The sequence below is a fragment of the Triticum aestivum genome, chromosome 2A, assembly GCF_018294505.1.
Source record: "Triticum aestivum cultivar Chinese Spring chromosome 2A, IWGSC CS RefSeq v2.1, whole genome shotgun sequence".
Classification (NCBI taxonomy): Eukaryota; Viridiplantae; Streptophyta; class Magnoliopsida; order Poales; family Poaceae; genus Triticum; species Triticum aestivum.
In genome coordinates this window covers 756,617,796-756,641,211 of record NC_057797.1, presented here as the reverse complement: position 1 = coordinate 756,641,211, position 23,416 = coordinate 756,617,796, and positions in this window count along the sequence as shown.

Here is a 23,416-nt window from a genome sequence, read left to right as displayed (position 1 = left end):
TCTAAATTTCCTCAAGCACCTTCGTGCATTTGATAATTCTTCCCGGTGTTTCTTTATTTTTCTTCTTCATTCATTTTCAATTCTTACGGTGGTTCTTCCAAGATTTTTGTCTTCCTTCGTTTATCATATTAATTCTTTTGTTGTTTCATTCTACTGGTGGTTCTTTGAATACCTTCTCAAGTTTGACTTATATCTCTCTTAATCCTTTCTACGAGAATAAGTAATATGCCAAATCCATTGCTTGTCATCAATTTAATGGGTGAAGGATAAGCATAATGTAATTTTTATTCTTGTTTCATCGAGTATATTCAATTATTTATTACGGAGGCTCATCAAATTCTCGGTTTCATTTGTTTCATCTTTCTTTCCCGGAGTTCCAAGCTCTAATTGTCACGAAGATCCATCTAAATCATTACAAGGTTTCACCTTGTGTTTTCAACTTTTTTCTCTTTTCGTTATCTTTTGTTTACCGGAGTTCTTCACGGAGGTTCTACATGATGGTTCATCTATGATTTAATTCCTTCTCCAACTTTTTCATCGAGATTCTTTCCTAAGAAGCTCAAGCTTTCCTTCATATTGTAATCTGGAGTGCAATTCTTTCTTCCGTATCATTGGAGGTGGTATTATGTCATTCTTGATAATTTGAGCTCATGTTTCATGATTCGCATATTCTTAAGAATGAGGTATTTTAAATCCATCAATCTCTTCATTGGATCTATCTTGGGTTACATTTCACCTCAAGCCTTCCCTAAGGATTGTTGCTATCTATGGTGTTTATAAATGACCCAAGTTCTTCTTTTATCCTCTCGGTGAAATAAGCTTCTCCTATCCTTTTTCTTATCAATCCATTTCTTTTCCCATGAGTGGCAGGCTGTCACCTCATAATTTGAGATGTATTCCATAAGACCATACCAAACTTATTCTTTTCGTTGTTGATTTTTCAACAACTCCGTTCTAACATTTGTTGTAACCGTGCTCTCTCAAGATCTTGTTTCCCTTCATTCCGGAGGCATCGTGATGATGCTCTTTTAAACCCATCATCTTGTTTTGTCAAAGATTATGTTCTTCTCCTTGCTTATCCGTTTAACCGGAGTGTCGTGCCCCTTTTAAAGTTTTTCTACTTATCTTTTCTTGCATCTCTTTTCAATCGGAGTGTTGCCCAAAGCTGTTCTTCCTTGTCCCTCTTTTCTAACGGAGTGTTTTTTCAACTTCGTCATCTCCGTTGTATTCTTTTCTCGATATGGCTTTAACCTTTTCAAGGTTCGTGGTTTCACTCCTTTGTCGAAGAAGCAACTTAGTTTTACCTCTCCTCTTTTCTCTTCCGTGTTCCCTCCGGTGCCATTCTAGATCCGGGACGAGACCTCCCGTAGTGGTGGAGTGTTGTAACGCCCAAGACCGGAGCTTCAGATGCCTTCCAGGGTTTCCGGGTTTTTCGTCGTGTGTTTTGTTTGGTCCGCTGCATTTCATCTTTGCATCATGTGCATTGCATCATGTCCATCATGCAAATTCTTTTAAACTCAACTAAAAACGGTATGGATCTTTGATCCATTTAAATCGAGGGAATTCACATGGTGATTCTCTTTATAACTTATCTCTCAATATTTAGGGAGCTATATAAATTATTCCATTAGTGTGGAATTACCTCAACACACTTGCAATTAAATCCCATGCCTTTTATTTTCTCCACTTTGGCCTCTAATCTTTTGTTCCTTTCATCACTTTCGCGGCTCACACCAAATCTGAAATTTTTGGACTTCCAAACCTATGCCTAGTTCAAACCTTTTGAATTAATTCAAATGAATTTGAATTTATCTTTCAAACTTGCCACTTCTATTTTTTTGGACCATGCACATTTTTCTGAGTCCGGAAAATTATCCCATGCCAATTCATCCCTAACCTTCTCTTCTTTTTCTTCTCTTCTATTGTTTTTTTTTTTTGTAAAGAAAAGAGAGGAGAGAGAAGGGAGCCCAGCAGGCCATTTGGGCCCAGCTGCATCTAACCTAGCCGGCTCCAAGGCCCATTTGGCCCAAGGCCTCCCGCAGCCCACTCCCTAACCTAACCCTAGCAAGCCTTAGCCCAATCCCTCACGCTCATATCCCTCTCGATCCGCTCCCTCGTGCCGCCAGGAGAGGGGCACCGTGCTCGACCCCTTCTCTGCCCGATCCCCATCTCCCCCGATCTCTCCCGCTCGCCCGATCCATAGCCTCGCCCTCTCCCTCGATGCCCATTCAGCGCCATCTCCCTCGCAGGCCGATCCTCGATCGCCTCTGCTCAGCCTCCCTCCTCCTTCGATCCAGGGATCCAGGCCGGAGCCCTGTCGGCCTCCTCACCGCCGTCGCGCCCATGGTGGCCACCAGCTTGCCCTGCTCGGCCTCCCCCTCTGCTCCCTCAGCCATGATGCTCCGCCGCCCCTTGCCTCGTCCACGCCTCTGACCAGTAGCAGGTTGCTGCTCCGCGCCGCCCCATCTTCCAGGAGCGCCGCCGCCTCTCTTCGTCGCCACCAACAGGAGCTCCATGCTCTCCCTGAGCGCCGTGGTCTTCCCGAGCCCCGCCACGCCGTTCATCGCTTTCACTGGCGGATCCAAGTCCCGCGCTGGCCTCGCCGTTCGGATCGCGCCAAGCTCCAACGGCCTCTGCACCCGGGCACTCATCCCTGTCTTCCCGGCCCCCTCTGCGTCCCTTGGATGCCTCTGTCTGCATCGAGCAGCAGCAACTCATCGCTCAGCGCCTCGGCGCCCCTGCAACCCAAGCCCATCGCCACCGCCCCGAGTCTTTTGCCTTGCTTCGTTTTGGATTGAGGACCGAGACGAGACCGCCAAGATGCATCCTGATGTCGCCGAAGACACGTGAACATCTACACGACGATCACCGAACCGGAAATAACTCCAAGTACTAGGTCAACATGAACCGCCAAGTTCGTCTTCCGCCGTCTCCGAAATCGCCAAGTACCACGACGAACCGAGAACAACTACCGTCGATGTGCATTTTGCCAAGTACCACTACCGCCGTCGTAAGAACGGGACCGACAAGTCCGAAGACCCAAGTACCATGACGCCAAGTACCCCTTCGGATCGCCAAGGTGGACCGCGAACGTTGACGAGGTTCCGATAAGACCGTCGACGTGTACGACCTACTCCGTGAATGTGTACCACTACCGTCGCTCGAACGTTTACAGAACATGTACCGTCGACCCTCGAAGACCCGTGGACGGCAAGTTCCTTGTTGACCCCGAACACCTACGGAGTGTGAACATCTACGAAGCGAGAACGACTACTTCCACTACCGTCGTCGCGATAACGCCTACTTCCCTCTACGAACGAGAATCGTCCCCTTTGCACGCTCCGAAGGTACAACCCTGAGACGACGTCGGTGAACAATGCTTGCGATGTTTGAGATGCTCATGTTTGCACTGTGTTCAATTTGTCACTCGTTTCTTTGTCGCCAACTCGTGGGGCACCCGGTATCCGGGAGCACCCCATCTTCTTGCATGACACGCTCCCGTCGCTTTTCCTTTTGCATCGGTATCTCAATCGAGTTACCGAGAACCGATATGTTGCCGTGGCATCATTTTCGGATTCGTTGCCGTGGCACCCCTTTCGTTTCCGCCACGATGACTAATGCTTCATAACATGCTCTTATCAACATTTTCATAAAAATTGCTAAAAACTTGCATATGTCATTCGCATCATGATAATAACATTTAAATGTTTAAAAATTGTTGTTGCACCAAATTGCTAAATGCATATGGGGATTTACCAGATTCGTTATTTGTTATATCTGGCCCCATTTAAATTGTTTAGATGGTGTAGTTTTGTTATGCCTCACCTCTTGCCATGTTTAACAACATTTAATATTGTTGGGTACATAAACGAGAGAGAACTAAATAAGTCATGTGGTGTTTCGTCAATATGCAACTCGTTGCATATTGATCTCCACTTAATTTGTAGGATTGTTTGTGCTCTTTGCCATGCCATGCATATTTAAACCGGACATGCATCATACTTGATTGTGCATCATGCCATGTTTTTGTGGCGGATGTTTTACTATGTGGTTTGCTTCTTTCCGGTGTTGCTTCTTCGGGTTGGTTCCGATAACGTCGTGTTTGTGAGGGCCCGTTCGTCTACGTCCGTTTGTCTTCCTCATGGACTCGTTCTTCTTCCTTGCGGGATTTCAGGCAAGATGATCATACCCTCGAAATCAGTTCTATCTTTGCTTGCTAGATGCTCGCTCTTTTGCTATGCCTATGCTGTGATACCTACCACTTGCTTGTCATGCCTCCTATATTGTTGAACCAAGCCTCTAACCCACCTTGTCCTAGCAAACCGTTGTTTGGCTATGTTACCGCTTTGCTCAGCCCCTCTTATAGCGTTGTTAGTTGCAGGTGAAGATTGAAGTTTGTTCCTCGTTGGAACATGGAGATGTTGTTCCTTGTTGGAACATGTTTACTTGTTGGATATCACAATATATCCTATTTAATTAATGCATCTATATACTTGGTAAAGGGTGGAAGGCTCGGCCTTATGCCTGGTGTTTTGTTCCACTCTTGCCGCCCTAGTTTCCATCATATCGGTGTTATGTTCCCGGATTTTGCGTTCCTTACGCGGTTGGGTTATAATGGGAACCCCTTGACAGTTCGCTTTGAATAAAACTCCTCCAGCAAGGCCCAACATTGGTTTTACCTTTTGCCACCTAGCCTTTTTTCCCTTGGGTTAGGCCAGCCCAAGGGTCATCTTTATTTTAAACCCCCCCGGGCCAGTGCTTGTCTAAGTGTTGGTCCGAAACAGAGCCACTTGCGGCGCCACCTCGGGGAAACTTGAGGGCCGGTTTTAGCTGTACGTAGTGTTCATCCGGTGTTGCCCTGAGAACGAGATATGTGCAGCTCCTATCAGGATGTCGGCGCATCGGGCGGTCTTGCTGGACTTGTTTTACCATTGTCGAGGATGTCTTGTAGAACCGGGATACCGAGTCTGATCGGAATGTCTCGGGAGGAGGTCTATTCCTTCGTTGACCGTGAGAGCTTATCATGGGCTAAGTTGGGACACCCTTGCAGGGATTTGAACTTTCGAAAGCCGTGCCCGCGGTTATGGGCAGATGGGAATTTGTTAATGTCCGGTTGTAGAAAACCTGAAGTTGACCTTAATTAAAATGACATCAACCGCGTGTGTACCGTGATGGTCTCTTTCCGGCGGAGTCCGGGAAGTGAACACGGTGTTGGAGTTATGCTTGACGTAGGTTGTTCTAGGATCACTTCTTGATCATACTTTTATCGACCGTGCTTTGCCTTCTCTTCTCGCTCTCATTTGCGTATGTTAGCCACCATATATGCTAGTCGCTTGCTGCAGCTCCACCTCATACCTTTACCTTACCCATAAGCTTAAATAGTCTTGATCGCGAGGGTGCGAGATTGCTGAGTCCCCGTGGCTCACAGATACTTCCAAAACCAGCTTGCAGGTGCCGATGAGTCCGTGCAGATGACGCAACCAAGCTCAGGAGGAGCTCGATGAAGATCTTGTCCTTTGTGTTGTTTCGTTCTAGTTGATCAGTAGTGGAGCCCAGTTGGGGTCGATCGGGGACCTTGTCGCATTTGGGGTTCTTCTTTTATTTTGGTTCCGTAGTCGGACCTTGATTGTATTTGGATGATGTAATGCTTTATTCATGTAATTGTGTGAAGTGGCGATTGTAAGCCAACTATGTATCTCTTTCCCTTATGTATTACATGGGTTGTGTGAAGATTACCTCACTTGCGACATTGCTTTCAATGCGGTTATGCCTCTAAGTCGTGCTTCGACACGTGGGAGATATAGCCGCATCGAGGGCGTTACAAGTTGGTAATCAGAGCCTTCCCCGACCTTAGGAGCCCCACTGCTTGATCGTATTAGCAGCCGTTGTTGAGTCTAGAAAAATGTTTTGAGTCATTTAGGAATTATATATCGGAGAGTTTAGGAATTCTTTTTACTCCCAGTCCCTTCATCGCTCTGGTAAGGCATCCTGACGTAGAGTTTTGACTCTTCTCTTCTCAAATTTCACTAAAAAAAATTTAGGATCACGCGGGTATCTTGGAATCATTCCGATGGTTTTCTGACGAGAACATTGTCTTGGTGCCTCCTGTCAGGGGTTTTGTGGCAGTGTCCCGGGGAGTTGAGCTCCGAGGTGTTGTCGTCACAATTTTATCGTTGCAGTTCTGGAATACCTGAGTTTAGTACGCCGACATCGAAAATCTCCTTTATGCAGTTCGTTGGTGAGATAACCTCGATGCCACCCAGTACTGGGGCGGGAGTTCGGGAGTATCGCCATAACTTGTATAACGGATGCTTTTCGAAGGTTGAGGTAGACGATTTCCGAAGGTTTCTTGGTTATTGTTGAAGGATGGATACATCTAGATGTAGGATTTGCTAGATTTGGGTGAGATATTATGTTTCCCCTGTATCCCCAAAACCTGATTGCACAACCGGAAAATTTCGGGAGTTTATAAGTGGGAATTCAAGTAGCTCTTAGGATATCTTCCGACAGGTGTATGATATGAAATTGGGGTTCGACGTCTAGTGGTCCGCCTATTCACGGTTGGTTTTATAGTGGTCTCATTGTGTCTTAAAGAGTCCTTGGCTATGCCGACTCGGGGGCGCTTCGTATGCCATGTGCACTGCGTTGTACATGATGGTGCTGTACGATCGAGCCCGTGTAGGCCCCACCACAAAAACTTCAGACGAAATCTCTATCATATGTTTGTTCTGGCTTATTCTGCAAGCCAATCCTATGTCTTTGTTTTGAGTTGTGGTATTCGAGTTGCTTCGAAGTCAAATGTTGATTCCATACCTTCTCCTAAGCGGTATTCTCATACTCCTATGCGAATACTTATCCTTCTTGATAATCGAGTTTTCATTTCAATTTCTTCTCAACCGGTGAGCTTCCCTTCAAGTGGATCCGATCATTTCAACTTCCGCAAGATCAATTATCACTTATTCTCAACGGTGTTCGTTTCATCCATCCCAAATTGTCTTTGTTTTCCCGCCCACCCACCCATTTTTCTTCAAGGACTTGGTTTTTCTTAGTCAAGTATCCATCTTATTGGTTATGAAGTCTCTCCATTCTTCTCCATCAATATTCTTATCCGGTGATTTTCATGAAGATTTTAACGGAGCCTCAAGGTCATCACCCTTAATTCTTTTCTTCTCCGGTGGATTCAATTCAAGCTTTTGGTGTTGATCATATCTTTTCCTCGTTTCAGAAGTTTTATCATACCGGTGCACCTCATAATCATCCACTCTTCGCTATTCATTTGTTTCGGAGTGCTCAAGATATCTCGAAGATTTGTGTTTCCACTCTGCATTCGTTCAAGATCTTTCGAGGTTGTTATCTCATTCAAGTCATTTAATTCAACCGGTGCAACCTCTCTTTTAAATCATTTCAACGGTGTATCTTTTGAGTGGGCCCTAACCCACAGGTCTTTTTCCAGGATCTTACCTGACTCTTCTTATTTCCCGGAGCTATCCTCAAATTTCTTTTCGAAGTTTGACGTAAGAATGATTTATCATCAGTCAAATGTCTTTCTCCAAGATCTTTCAAATTCTTTCCATCGTTGGCTCAACCTTTCTAATTCTCATTCGGGAGTATCTCAACAATTCACGGTGGTGTTTCTCGTCGTAATTCTCAGTTTATGAAGACCGAAGAACATTCTTCTTTCAACCTTGCTCCATTCTCTTCATGATTCGTCATTCGAGATTGTTTCCATCCTCTCATAATCATTTTCGTTTGTCAGAATTCTTTCACCCATCCGGACCAATGCAAGAGTCTTCTCAGTTTGTTATCCGGAGTCCATCAATTCAGTTTTATTTATCCTCAGCTGTCAGTTATCATTCTCTAATCTTACCGGTGCATGATTCAAGTTTTCTCTAATCAGCTCGTGATCTCTTCGTTCTCGTGGATCTAAATTTCCTCAAGCACCTTCGTGCAGTTGATAATTCTTCCCGGTGTTTCTTTATTTTTCTTCTTCATTCATTTTCAATTCTTACGGTGGTTCTTCCAAGATTTTTGTCTTCCTTCGTTTATCATATTAATTCTTTTGTTGTTTCATTCTACCGGTGGTTCTTTGAATACCTTCTCAAGTTTGACTTATATCTCTCTTAATCCTTTCTACGAGAATAAGTAATATGCCAAATCCATTGCTTGTCATCAATTTAATGGGTGAAGGATAAGCATAATGTAATTTTTATTCTTGTTTCATCGAGTATATTCAATTATTTATTACGGAAGCTCATCAAATTCTCGGTTTCATTTGTTTCATCTTTCTTTCCCGGAGTTCCAAGCTCTAATTGTCACGGAGATCCATCTAAATCATTACAAGGTTTCACCTTGTGTTTTCAACTTCTCTCTCTTTTCGTTATCTTTTGTTTACCGGAGTTCTTCACGGAGGTTCTACATGATGGTTCATCTATGATTTAATTCGTTCTCCAACTTTTTCATCGAGATTCTTTCCTAAGAAGCTCAAGCTTTCCTTCATATTGTAATCCGGAGTGCAATTCTTTCTTCCGTATCATTGGAGGTGGTATTATGTCATTCTTGATAATTTGAGCTCATGTTTCATGATTCACATATTCTTAAGAATGAGGTATTTTAAATCCATCAATCTCTTCATTGGATCTATCTTGGGTTACATTTCACCTAAAGCCTTCCCTAAGGATTGTTGCTATCTATGGTGTTTATAAATGACCCAAGTTCTTCTTTTATCCTCTCGGTGAAATAAGCTTCTCCTATCCTTTTTCTTATCAATCCATTTCTTTTCCCATGAGTGGCAGGCTGTCACCTCATAATTTGAGATGTATTCCATAAGACCATACCAAACTTATTCTTTTCGTTGTTGATTTTTCAACAACTCCGTTCTAACATTTGTTGTTACCGTGCTCTCTCAAGATCTTGTTTCCCTTCGTTCCGGAGGCATCGTGATGATGCTCTTTTAAACCCATCATCTTGTTTTGTCAAAGATTATGTTCTTCTCCTTGCTTATACGTTTAACCGGAGTGTCGTGCCCCTTTTAAAGTTTTTCTACTTATCTTTTCTTGCATCTCTTTTCAATCGGAGTGTTGCCCAAAGCTGTTCTTCCTTGTCCCTCTTTTTCTAACGGAGTGTTTTTCAACTTCGTCATCTCCGTTGTATTCTTTTCTCGATATGGCTTAACCTTTTCAAGGTTCGTGGTTTCACTCGTTTGTCGAAGAAGCAACTTAGTTTTACCTCTCCTCTTTTCTCTTCCGTGTTCCCTCCGGTGCCATTCTAGATCTCGGGACGAGATCCTCCCGTAGTGGTGGAGTGTTGTAACGCCCCAAGACCGGAGCTTCAGATGCCTTCCAGGGTTTCCGGGTTTTTCGTCGTGTGTTTTGTTTGGTCCGCTGCATTTCATCTTTGCATCATGTACATTGCATCATGTCATCACGCAACCCGTTTTAAAACTCAACTAAACAAATGGTATGGATCTTTGATCCATTTAAATCGAGGGATTTCACATGGTGATTCTCTTTACAACTTATCCTCTCGATATTTAGAGAGCTATAGTAATTATTCCAATTATGTGGAATTACCTTAACACACTTGCTAAAATCCCAATGCCTTTTATTTTTTCAACTCTTGGCCTCTAACTTTGCCACTTGTCCTTTCATCATTTTCCGGAGCTCCACCTAATTTCTCAACATTTTTGGGCACTTCGAAAAACCTATCCTAGTTCAAACCTTTTGAATTAAATTCAAAGAAATTTGAATTTAATCTTTCAACTTGACCTTTTTCTATTTTCCCGGACCGTGCACATTTTTCTGACTCCGTGAAAATTATTCCCGTGCCCAAATTCTTACTCTAACCTTCTCTTCTCTCTTTTCCTTTCTCCTATTTTTTCTCTCTGTTTTTGTTAAGTGTAGATTCAAGAGAGGGAGAGAAGGGAGCCCAGCAGGACATTTGGGCCCAGCTGCATCTAACCTAGCCGGATCCAAGGCCCATTTGGCCCAAGGCCTCCCGCAGCCCACTCCCTAACCTAACCCTAGCAAGCCTTAGCCCAATCCCTCACGCTCATATCCCTCTCGTTCCGCTCCCTCGCGCCGCCAGGAGAGGGGCACCGTGCTTGACCCCTTCTCTGCCTGATCCCCATCTCCCCCGATCTCTCCCGCTCGCCCGATCCATAGCCTCGCCCTCTCCCTCGATGCCCATTCAGCGCCATCTCCCTCGCAGGCCGATCCTCGATCGCCTCTGCTCAGCCTCCCTCCTCCTTCGATCCAGGGATCCAGGACGGAGCCCTGTCGGCCTCCTCGCCGCCGTCGCGCCGACGGTGGCCACCAGCTTGCCCTGCTCGGCCTCCCCCTCTGCTCCCTCAGCCATGATGCTCCGCCGCCCCTTGACTCGTCCACGCCTGCGACCAGCAGCAGGTTGCTGCTCCGCGCCGCCCCATCTTCCAGGAGCGCCGCCTCTCTTCATCGCCACCAACAGGAGCTCCATGCTCTCCCTGAGCGCCTGGTCTTCCCGAGCCCCGCCACGCCGTTCATCGCTTTCACTGGCGGATCCAAGTCCCGCGCTGGGCTCGCCGTTCGGATCGCGCCAAACTCCAACGGCCTCTACACCCGGGCACTCATCCCTGTCTTCCCGGCCCCCTCTGCGTCCCCTGGATGCCTCTGTCTGCATCGAGCAGCAGCAACTCATCGCTCAGCGCCTCGGCGCCCCTGCAACCCAAGCCCATCGCCACCGGCCCGAGTCTTTTGCCTTGCTTCGTTTTGGATTGAGGACCGAGACGAGACCGCCAAGATGCATCCTGATGTCGCCGAAGACACGTGAACATCTACATGACGATCACCGAAACAGAAATAACGCCAAGTACTAGGTCAACGAGAACCGCCAAGTTCGTCTTCCGCCGTCTCCGAAATCGCCAAGTACCACGACGAACCGAGAACAACTACCGTCGACGTGCATTTTGCCAAGTACCACTTCACCGTCTCAAGAACGGGACCGGCAAGTCCGAAGACCCAAGTACCATGACGCCAAGTACCCCTTCGGATCGCCAAGGTGGATCGCGAATATGTTGACGAGGTTCTGAATAAGACCGTCGACGTGTAACCGGGACCTACTCCAGTGAATGTGTACCACTACCGTTTGCTTCGAAACATTCTACAGAACATGTCCGTCGACCCTCTGACAGGACCCGTTGGACGGCAAGTTCCTTGTTGACCCCGAAACCTACGGAGTGTGAACATCTACGAAGACCGAGAACGACTACTTCCACTACCGTCGTCGCGATTAACTGTCTACTTCCCTCTACGAACAAGAATCGCCCCTTTGCAACGCTCCGAAGGTACAACCCTGAGACGACGTTCCTGAACCAATGCTTATGATGTTTGAGATGCCTCATGTTGCACTGTGTCCAATTTGTCACTTGTTTCCTTGGGTCGCCAACTCGGGGACACCCGTATCCGGGAGCACCCCATCTTCTTGCATGACACGCTCCCCGTCGCTTTCCTTTGCATCGGTATCTCAATCGAGTTACCGAGAACCGATATGTTGCCGTGGCACCATTTTCGGATTCGTTGCCGTGGCACCCCTTTCGTTTCCGCCACGATGACTAATGCTTCATAACATGCTCTTATCAACATTTTCATAAAAATTGCTAAAAACTTGCATATGTCATTCACATCATGATAATAACATTTAAATGTTTAAAAATTGTTGTTGCACCAAATTGCTAAATGCATATGGGGATTTACCGGATTCGTTATTTGTTATATCCGGCCCCATTTAAATTGTTTAGATGGTGTAATTTTGTTATGCCTCACCTCTTGCCATGTTTAACAACATTTAATATTGTTGGGTACATAAACGAGAGAGAACTAAATAAGTCATGTGGTGTTTCGTCAATATGCAACTTGTTGCATATTGATCTCCACTTAATTTGTAGGATTGTTTGTGCTCTTTGCCATGCCATGCATATTTAAACCGGACATGCATCATACTCGATTGTGCATCATGCCATGTTTTTGTGGTGGATGTTTTACTATGTGGTTTGCTTCTTTCCGGTGTTGCTTCTTCGGGTTGGTTCCGATAACGTCGTGTTTGTGAGGACCCGTTCGACTACGTCCGTTTGTCTTCTTCATGGACTCGTTCTTCTTCCTTGCGGGATTCAGGCAAGATGACCATACCCTCGAAATCACTTCTATCTTTGCTTGCTAGTTGCTCGCTCTTTTGCTATGCCTATGCTGCGATACCTACCACTTGCTTATCATGCCTCCCATATTGTTGAACCAAGCCTCTAACCCACCTTGTCCTAGCAAACCGTTGTTTGGCTATGTTACCGCTTTGCTCAGCCCCTCTTATAGCGTTGTTAGTTGCAGGTGAAGATTGAAGTTTGTTCCTTGTTGGAACATGGAGATGTTGTTCCTTGTTGGAACATGTTTACTTGTTGGGACATCACAATATATCTTATTTAATTAATGCACCTATATACTTGGTAAAGGGTGGAAGGCTCGGCCTTATGCCTAGTGTTTTGTTCCACTCTTGCCGCCCTAGTTTCCGTCATATCGGTGTTATGTTCCTGGATTTTGCGTTCCTTACGCGGTTGGGTTATAATGGGAACCCCTTGGCAGTTCGCTTTGAATAAAACTCCTCCAGCAAGGCCCAACATTGGTTTTACCTTTTGCCACCTAGCCTTTTTTCCCTTGGGTTAGGCCAGCCCAAGGTTCATCTTTATTTAAAACCCCCCCGGGCCAGTGCTTGTCTAAGTGTTGGTCCGAAACAGAGCCACTTGCGGCGCCACCTCGGGGAAACTTGAGGGATAGTTTTAGCTATACGTAGTGTTCATCCAGTGTTGCCCTGAGAACGAGATATGTGCAGCTCCTATCAGGATGTCGGCGCATCGGGCGGTCTTGCTGGACTTGTTTTACCATTGTCGAGGATGTCTTGTAGAACCAGGATACCGAGTCTGATCGGAATTTCTCGGGAGGAGGTCTATTCCTTCGTTGACCGTGAGAGCTTGTCATGGGCTAAGTTGGGACACCCCTGCAGGGATTTGAACTTTCGAAAGCCGTGCCCGCGGTTATCGGCAGATGGGAATTTGTTAATGTCCGGTTGTAGAAAACCTGAAGTTGACCTTAATTAAAATGACATCAACCGCGTGTGTAACCGTGATGGTCTCTTTCCGGCGGAGTCCGGGAAGTGAACACGGTGTTGGAGTTATGCTTGACGTAGGTTGTTCTAGGATCACTTCTTGATCATATTTTATCGACCGTGCTTTGCCTTCTCTTCTCGCTCTCATTTCCGTATGTTAGCCACCATATATGCTAGTCGCTTGCTGCAGCTCCACCTCATACCTTTACCTTACCCATAAGCTTAAATAGGCTTGATCGCGAGGGTGCGAGATTGCTGAGTCCCCGTGACTCACAGATACTTCCAAAACCAGCTTGCAGGTGCCGATGAGTCCGTGCAGATGACGCAACCAAGCTCAGGAGGAGCTCGATGAAGATCTTGTCCTTTGTTTTGTTTCGTTCTAGTTGATCAGTAGTGGAGCCCAGTTGGGGTCGATCGGGGACCTTTGTCGCATTTGGGGTTCTTCTTTTATTTTGGTTCCGTAGTCGGACCTTGATTGTATTTGGATGATGTATTGCTTTATTCATGTAATTGTGTGAAGTGGGGATTGTAAGCCAACTATGTAACTCTTTCCCTTATGTATTACATGGGTTGTCTGAAGATTACCTCACTTGCGACATTGCTTTCAATGCGGTTATGCCTCTAAGTCGTGCTTCGACACGTGGGAGATATAGCCGCATCGAGGGCGTGACAAGTTGGTAATAAGAGCCTTCCCCGACCTTAGGAGCCCCCCTGCTTGATCGAATTAGCTGACGTTGTTGAGTCTAGAAAAATGTTTTGATTCATTTAGGAATTATATATCGGAGAGTTTAGGAATTCTTTTTACTCCCCAGTCCCTTCATCGCTCTGGTAAGGCATCCTGACATAGAGTTTTGACTCTTCTCTTCTCAAATTTCACTAAAAAATTTTTTAGGATCACGCGGGTATCTTGGAATTGTTCCGATGGTTTTGTGACTGAACATTGTCTTGGTGCCTCCTGTCAGGGGTTTTGTGGCAGTGTCCCGGGGAGTTGATCTCCGAGGTGTTGTCGTCACAATTTTATCGTTGCAGTTTTGGAATACCTGAGTTTAGTACGCCGACATCGAAAATCTCCTTTATGCAGTTCGTTGGTGAGATAACCTCGACGCCACCCAGTACTGGGGCGGGAGTTCGGGAGTATCGCCATAACTTGTATAACAGATGTTTTTTGAAGGTTGAGGTAGATGGTTTCCGAAGTTTTTCCCGGTTATGTGTTGAAGGATGGATACAGCTAGATGTAGGTTTTTTGCTAGATTTGGGTGAAATATTATGCTTCCCCTGTATTCCCAAAACCCGATTGCATAACCGGAAAATTTTGGGAGTTTATAAGTGGGAATTCAAGTAGCTCTTAGGATATCTTCCGACAGGTGTATGATATGAAATTGGGGTTCGACGTCTAGTGGTCCGCCTATTCACGGTAGGTTTTATAGTGGTCTCGTTGTGTCTTAAAGAGTCCTTGGCTATGCCGACTCGGGGACGCTTCGTATGTCATGTGCACTGCGTTGTACATGATGGTGCTGTACGATCGAGCCCGTGTAGGCCCCACCACGAAAACTTCAGACGAAATCTCTATCATATGTTTGTTCTGGCTTATTCCGCAAGCCAATCCTTTGTCTTTGTTTTGAGTTGTGGTATTCGAGTTGCTTCGAAGTCAAATGTTGATTCCATACCTTTTCCTAAGCGGTATTCTCATACTCCTATGCGAATACTTATCCTTCTTGATAATCGAGTTGTCATTTCAATTTCTTCTCAACCGGTGAGCTTCCCTTCAAGTGGATCCGATCATTTCAACTTCCGCAAGATCAATTATCACTTATTCTCAACGGTGTTCGTTTCATCCATCCCAAATTGTGTTTGTTTTCCCACCCACCCACCCATTTTTCTTCAAGGACTCGGTTTTTCTTAGTCAAGTATCCATCTTATTGGTTATGACGTCTCTCCATTCTTCTCCATCAATATTCTTATCTGGTGATTTTCATGAAGATTTTAACGGAGCCTCAAGGACATCACCCTTAATTCTTTTCTTCTCCGGTGGATTCAATTCAAGCTTTTGGTGTTGATCATATCTTTTCCTCGTTTCAGAAGTTTTATCATACCGGTGCACCTCATAATCATCCACTCTTCGCTATTCATTTGTTTCGGAGTGCTCAAGATATCTCGAAGATTTGTGTTTCCACTCTGCATTCGTTCAAGATCTTTCGAGGTTGTTATCTCATTCAAGTCATTTAATTCAACCGGTGCAACCTCTCTTTTAAATCATTTCAACGGTGTATCTTTTGAGTGGGCCCTAACCCACAGGTCTTTTTCCAGGATCTTACCTGACTCTTCTTATTTCCCGGAGCTATCCTCAAATTTCTTTTTGAAGTTTGACGTAAGAATGATTTATCATCAGTCAAATGTCTTTCTCCAAGATCTTTCAAATTCTTTCCATCGTTGGCTCAACCTTTCTAATTCTCATTCGGGAGTATCTCAACAATTCACGGTGGTGTTTCTCGTCGTAATTCTCAGTTTATGAAGACCGAAGAACATTCTTCTTTCAACCTTGCTCCATTCTCTTCATGATTCGTCATTCGAGATTGTTGCCATCCTCTCATAATCGTTTTCGTTTGTCAGAATTGTTTTCACCCATCCGGAGCAATGCAAGAGTCTTCTCAGTTTGTTATCCGGAGTCCATCAATTCAGGTTTATTTATCCTCAGCTGTCAGTTATCATTCTCTAATCTTACCGGTGCATGATTCAAGTTTTCTCTAATCAGCTCGTGATCTCTTCGTTCTCGTGGATCTAAATTTCCTCAAGCACCTTCGTGCATTTGATAATTCTTCCCGGTGTTTCTTTATTTTTCTTCTTCGTTCATTTTCAATTCTTACGGTGGTTCTTCCAAGATTTTTGTCTTCCTTTGTTTATCAATTTAATTCTTTTGTTGTTTCATTCTACCGGTGGTTCTTTGAATACCTTCTCAAGTTTGACTTATATCTCTCTTAATCCTTTCTACGAGAATAAGTAATATGCCAAATCCATTGCTTGTCATCAATTTAATGGGTGAAGGATAAGCATAATGTAATTTTTATTCTTGTTTCGTCGAGTATATTCAATTATTTATTACAGAGGCTCATCAAATTCTCGGTTTCATTTGTTTCATCTTTCTTTCCCGGAGTTCCAAGCTCTAATTGTCACGGAGATCCATCTAAATCATTACAAGGTTTCACCTTATGTTTTCAACTTCTCTCTCTTTTCGTTATCTTTTGTTTACCGGAGTTCTTCACGGAGGTTCCACATGATGGTTCATCTATGATTTAATTCCTTCTCCAACTTTTTCATCGAGATTCTTTCCTAAGAAGCTCCAGCTTTCCTTCATATTGTAATCCGGAGTGCAATTCTTTCTTCCGTATCATTGGAGGTGGTATTATGTCATTCTTGATAATTTGAGCTCATGTTTCACGATTCACATATTCTTAAGAATGAGGTATTTTAAATCCATCAATCTCTTCATTGGATCTATCTTGGGTTACATTTCACCTAAAGCCTTCCCTAAGGATTGTTGCTATCTATGGTGTTTATAAATGACCCAAGTTCTTCTTTTATCCTCTCGGTGAAATAAGCTTCTCCTATCCTTTTTCTTATCAATCCATTTCTTTTCCCATGAGTGGCAGGCTGTCACCTCATAATTTGAGATGTATTCCATAAGACCATACCAAACTTATTCTTTTCGTTGTTGATTTTTCAACAACTCCGTTCTAACATTTGTTGTAACCGTGCTCTCTCAAGATCTTGTTTCCCTTCATTCCGGAGGCATCGTGATGATGCTCTTTTAAACCCATCATCTTGTTTTGTCAAAGATTATGTTCTTCTCCTTGCTTATCCGTTTAACCGGAGTGTCGTGCCCCTTTTAAAGTTTTTCTACTTATCTTTTCTTGCATCTCTTTTCAATCAGAGTGCTGCCCAAAGCTGTTCTTCCTTGTCCCTCTTTTCTAACGGAGTGTTTTTCAACTTCGTCATCTCCGTTGTATTCTTTTCTCGATATGGTTTAACCTTTTCAAGGTTCGTGGTTTCACTCGTTTGTCGAAGAAGCAACTTAGTTTTACCTCTCCTCTTTTCTCTTCCGTGTTCCCTCCGGTGCCATTCTAGATCTCGGGACGAGATCCTCCCGTAGTGGTGGAGTGTTGTAACGCCCCAAGACCGGAGCTTCAGATGCCTTCCAGCGTTTCCGGGTTTTTCGTCATGTGTTTTGTTTGGTCCGCTGCATTTCATCTTTGCATCATGTGCATTGCATCATGTCATCATGCAACCCGTTTTAAAACTCAACTAAACAAATGGTATGGATCTTTGATCCATTTAAATCGAGGGATTTCACATGGTGATTCTCTTTACAACTTATCCTCTCGATATTTAGAGAGCTATAGTAATTATTCCAATTATGTGGAATTACCTTAACACACTTGCAAAAATCCCAATGCCTTTCATTTTTTCAACTCTTGGCCTCTAACTTTGCCACTTGTCCTTCCATCATTTTCCGGAGCTCCACCTAATTTCTCAACATTTTTGGGCTCTTCGAAAAACCTATCCTAGTTCAAACCTTTTGAATTAAATTCAAAGAAATTTGAATTTAATCTTTCAACTTGACCTTTTTCTATTTTCCCAGACCGTGCACATTTTTCTGACTCCGTGAAAATTATCCCCGTGCCCAAATTCTTCCTCTAGCCTTCTCTTCTCTCTTTTCCTTTCTCCTATTTTTTTGTCTCTGTTTTTGTTAAGAGTAGATTCAAGAGAGGGAAGAAGGGAGCCCAGCAGGCCATTTGGGCCCAGCTGCATCTAACCTAGCCGGCTCCAAGGCCCATTTGGCCCAAGGCCTCCCGCAACCCACTCCCTAACCTAACCCTAGCAAGCCTTAGCCCAATCCCTCACGCTCATATCCCTCTCGATCCGCTCCCTCGTGCCGCCAGGAGAGGGGCACCGTGCTCGACCCCTTCTCTGCCCGATCCCCATCTCCCCCGATCTCTCCCGCTCGCCCGATCCATAGCCTCGCCCTCTCCCTCGATGCCCATTCAGCGCCATCTCCCTCGCAGGCCGATCCTCGATCGCCTCTGCTCAGCCTCCCTCCTCCTTCGATCCAGGGATCCAGGCCGGAGCCCTGTCGGCCTCCTCACCGCCGTCGCGCCCATGGTGGCCACCAGCTTGCCCTGCTCGGCCTCCCCCTCTGCTCCCTCAGCCATGATGCTCCGTCGCCCCTTGACTCATCCAAGCCTGCGACCAGCAGCAGGTTGCTGCTCCGCGCCGCCCCATCTTCCAGGAGCGCCGCCGCCTCTCTTCGTCGCCACCAACAGGAGCTCCATGCTCTCCCTGAGCGCCTGGTCTTCCCGAGCCCCGCCACGCCGTTCATCGCTTTCACTGGAGGATCCAAGTCCCGCGCTGGGCTCACTGTTCGGATCGCGCCAAGCTCCAACGGCCTCTGCACCCGGGCACTCATCCCTGTCTTCCCGGCCCCCTCCGCGTCCCCTGGATGCCTCTGTCTGCATCGAGCAGCAGCAACTCATCGCTCAGCGCCTCGGCGCCCCTGCAACCCAAGCCCATCGCCACCGCCCCGAGTCTTTTGCCTTGCTTCGTTTTGGATTGAGGACCGAGACGAGACCGCCAAGATGCATCCTGATGTCGCCGAAGACACGTGAACATCTACACGACGATCATCGAACCAGAAATAACGCCAAGTACTAGGTCAACGAGAACCGCCAAGTTCGTCTTCCGCCGTCTCCGGAATCGCCAAGTACCACGACGAACCGAGAACAACTACCGTTGACGTGCATTTTGCCAAGTACCACTACCGCCGTCGCAAGAACGGGACCGACAAGTCCGAAGACCCAAGTACCATGACGCCAAGTACCCCTTCGGATCGCCAAGGTGGATCGCGAACGTTAACGAGGTTCCGATAAGACCGTCGACGTGTACGACCTACTCCGTGAATGTGTACCACTACCGTCGCTCGAACGTTTACAAAACATGTACCGTCGACCCTCGAAGACCCGTGGACGGCAAGTTCCTTGTTGACCCCGAACACCTACGGAGTGTGAACATCTACGAAGCGAGAACGACTACTTCCACTACCGTCGTCGCGATAACGCCTACTTCCCTTACGAACGAGAATCTTCCCCTTTGCACGCTCCGAAGGTACAACCCTGAGACGACGTCTGTGAACGAATGCTTGCGGTGTTTGAGATGCTCATGTTTGCACTGTGTCCAATTTTTCACTCGTTTCCTTGTCACCAACTCGTGGGACACCCGGTATCCGGGAGCACCCCATCTTCTTGCATGACATGCTCCCATCGCTTTTCCTTTTGCATCGGTATCTCAATCGAGTTACCGAGAACCGATATGTTGCCGTGGCACCATTTTCGGATTCGTTGCTGTGGCACCCCTTTCGTTTCCGCCATGATGACTAATGCTTCATAACATGCTCTTATCAACATTTTCATAAAAATTGCTAAAAACTTGCATATGTCATTCGCATCATGATAATAACATTTAAATGTTTAAAAATTGTTGTTGCACCAAATTGCTAAATGCATATGGGGATTTACGGGATTCGTTATTTGTTATATCCGGCCCCATTTAAATTGTTTAGATGGTGTAGTTTTGTTATGCCTCACCTCTTGCCATGTTTAACAACATTTAATATTGTTGGGTACATAAAGGAGAGAGAACTAAATAAGTCATGTGGTGTTTCGTCAATATGCAACTCGTTGCATATTGATCTCCACTTAATTTGTAGGATTGTTTGTGCTCTTTGCCATGCCATGCATATTTAAACCGGACATGCATCATACTTGATTGTGCATTTTGTGGTGGATGTTTTACTATGTGGTTTGCTTCTTTCCGGTGTTGCTTCGTCGGGTTGGTTCCGATAACGTTGTGTTTGTGAGGGCCCGTTCGTCTACGTCCGTTTGTCTTCCTCATGGACTCGTTCTTCTTCCTTGCGGGATTTCAGGCAAGATGATCATACCCTCGAAATCAGTTCTATCTTTGCTTGCTAGATGCTCGCTCTTTTTCTATGCCTATACTGTGATACCTACCACTTGCTTGTCATGCCTCCTATATTGTTGAACCAAGCCTCTAACCCACCTTGTCCTAGCAAACCGTTGTTTGGCTATGTTACCGCTTTGCTCAGCCCCTCTTATAGCGTTGTTAGTTGCGGGTGAAGATTGAAGTTTGTTCCTCGTTGGAACATGGAGATGTTGTTCCTTGTTGGAACATGTTTACTTGTTGGGACATCACAATATATCTTATTTAATTAATGCATCTATATACTTGGTAAAGGGTGGAAGGCTCGGCCTTATGCCTGGTGTTTTGTTCCACTCTTGCCGCCCTAGTTTCCGTCATATCGGTGTTATGTTCCTGGATTTTGCGTTCCTTACGCGGTTGGGTCATAATGGGAACCCCTTGACAGTTCGCTTTGAATAAAACTCCTCCAGCAAGGCCCAACATTGGTTTTACCTTTTGCCACCTAGCCTTTTTTCCCTTGGGTTAGGCCAGCCCAAGGGTCATCTTTATTTTAACCCCCCCCGGGCCAGTGCTTGTCTAAGTGTTGGTCCGAAACAGAGCCACTTGCGGCGCCACCTCGGGGAAACTTGAGGGCTGGTTTTAGCTGTACGTAGTGTTCATCCGGTGTAGCCCTGAGAACGAGATATGTGCAGCTCCTATCAGGATGTCGGCGCATCGGGTGGTCTTGCTGGACTTGTTTTATCATTGTCGAGGATGTCTTGTAGAACCGGGATACCGAGTCTGATCGGAATGTCTCGGGAGGAGGTCTATTCCTTCGTTGACCGTGAGAGCTTGTCATGGGCTAAGTTGGGACACCCCTGCAGGGATTTGAACTTTCGAAAGTCGTGCTCACGGTTATGGGCAGATGGAAATTTGTTAATGTCTGGTTGTAGAAAACCTGAAGTTGACCTTAATTAAAATACATCAACCGCGTGTGTTACCATGATGGTCTCTTTCCGGCGGAGTCCGGGAAGTGAACACGGTGTTGGAGTTATGCTTGACGTAGGTTGTTCTAGGATCACTTTTTTATCATATTTTTATCGACCATGCTTTGCCTTCTCTTCTCGCTCTCATTTGCTTATGTTAGCCACCATATATGCTAGTCGCTTGCTGCAGCTCCACCTCTTACCTTTACCTTACCCATAAGCTTAAATAGTCTTGATCGCGAGGGTGCAAGATTGCTGAGTCCCCGTGACTCACAGATACTTCCAAAACCAGCTTGCAGGTGCCGATGAGTCCGTGCAGACGACGCAACCAAGCTCAGGAGGAGCTCGATGAAGATCTTGTCCTTTGTTTTGTTTCGTTCTAGTTGATCAGTAGTGGAGCCCAGTTGGGGTCGATCGGGGACCTTTGTCGCATTTGGGGTTCTTCTTTTATTTTGGTTCCGTAGTCGGACCTTGATTGTATTTGGATGATGTATTGCTTTATTCATGTAATTGTGTGAAGTGGCGATTGTAAGCCAACTATGTAACTCTTTCCCTTATGTATTACATGGGTTGTGTGAAGATTACCTCACTTGCGACATTGCTTTCAATGCGGTTATGCCTCTAAGTCGTGCTTCGACACGTGGGAGATATAGCCACATCGAGGGCGTGACATCGGGGTCCAGGAGCTTCCTCGGCGGCGTGTGAAGGACGGGGGAGCGGGGTACTCGAGGCGCGGCGTGTTGCCGCCCTTGATGTACTCGAGGACGGCCTCCAACGTGCGCCCGGGCACGCCCCACCACCGATGCCGGCCGATGGTGTTGAGCCTGCCGGAGGGCTCGACGCCGTTGGTGGCCTCGAGCTGCTCAACGTGACGGCGGTGGAAATAGGGCTCCCAGAGCGGGCTGTCGGGGACGTACCGTGGCCCCTCCCTCGCCTCACGCGGCAGGGACGAGCGGATGCGTGCGATCTCCGCACGCCGCGCCGTGCCGGTGGGTATCGGGGGCACTGGCACGCCGCCGGCGCTGATCCTCCACGCCCCGGGCACCCGCATGTCCGGCGGGACCGGGTACTCGGCATCGATAAGGAGGCGAGCCTCCTCTCGTGAAGACGGCGGCGGCCGAAGCCGTTCGCCGCCGCGCCATCGCCTGGGAAGCGCTCGGCCATGGGTGCGCTGGGCCCGTCTTATATAGGCCGAGGCGCCGCCCTTGCGCGAGCCGCCGTGAGTACGCGTGGCGGGCGAGGGAGGGCGAGGGACGCGCGTCATCCGGTCTTCACTGCGCCGCCCGTGAGGCATCAATGGCGCAGGCTGACCGGCGCGGCAGCGCGGCAGCTTTGGCATTGATTCGCCGCGGGAAACGAGGCGATGAGGACGACGAAGGGGCGAGAAGAGGGTAAAGTCGCTGACGCGGCGGGCCCGCGGCTGTTTCGCGCCAAAACAGTTCGCCCCGGCGCCCCCGGGCGCCCCCCAGCGCGCCGGGTTCGGCCTGGGTCCGCCGGCGCTGTTTTTGGCCCAAGCCGGCGAAAACCGGCCTCCTGAGGCGCGACTGGGCCGATTTTTCGGCGCCGGCGCAAAAAAACGCCTGGGGAGGCCTTCCTGGGGGCGCGGCTGGAGATACCCTTAGAACTTAGGACAAATGGTCACTTTGGTGCTAGAAGTTGCGGTGTACATCGAAGTGATGCAAAAACTTGACCCGGCCGTGCAAATACAGTGATTATCCCGTTTGTATATGGAATCTCTGGTGACTAGGGACTGGTTTTGTGAAAACCCCCTCGAATATATATTTTTCACAAAAAAAAGTGACTGTGGATGTGGCATTTTGCACCTCTATACCCAGTGGGTACCGCTTACAAAATTAAGGGGAAAAATACTTTGTCCATGACTAGAACCCCCGACCAGAAGCTTGAAACCAAGCTCGTTAACCACTAAACCGTTCAAGTCATGCTGTTTAATATGGATAACAACGTAATATATATTTAGCAAGCACGCATGTGGAGATAATCCTGCAGATATTGCGGCCCATTTTACACGAGCTATTTTTTAAGATATTTCTGAAACGCAAGTAACAAAAATTATGTTAAACAATTATACATTATAAATATCATATAAACAGACACATTTAAATATAAAACTGTGTATTATATATAGTATGTAGTTAATACATATATTTAAAATTATGTAAATAAAAATAATAAAGAATACAAAAAATGTATACACTCACGGATTATATTTAAATTTTCAAATGATGAATACAAACCTTTACATAATATCTATGAATATTCAAATGTGTATAATTTTTACTCATGACTTATATTCAAAACAATTATATAACTTAAATATTAGA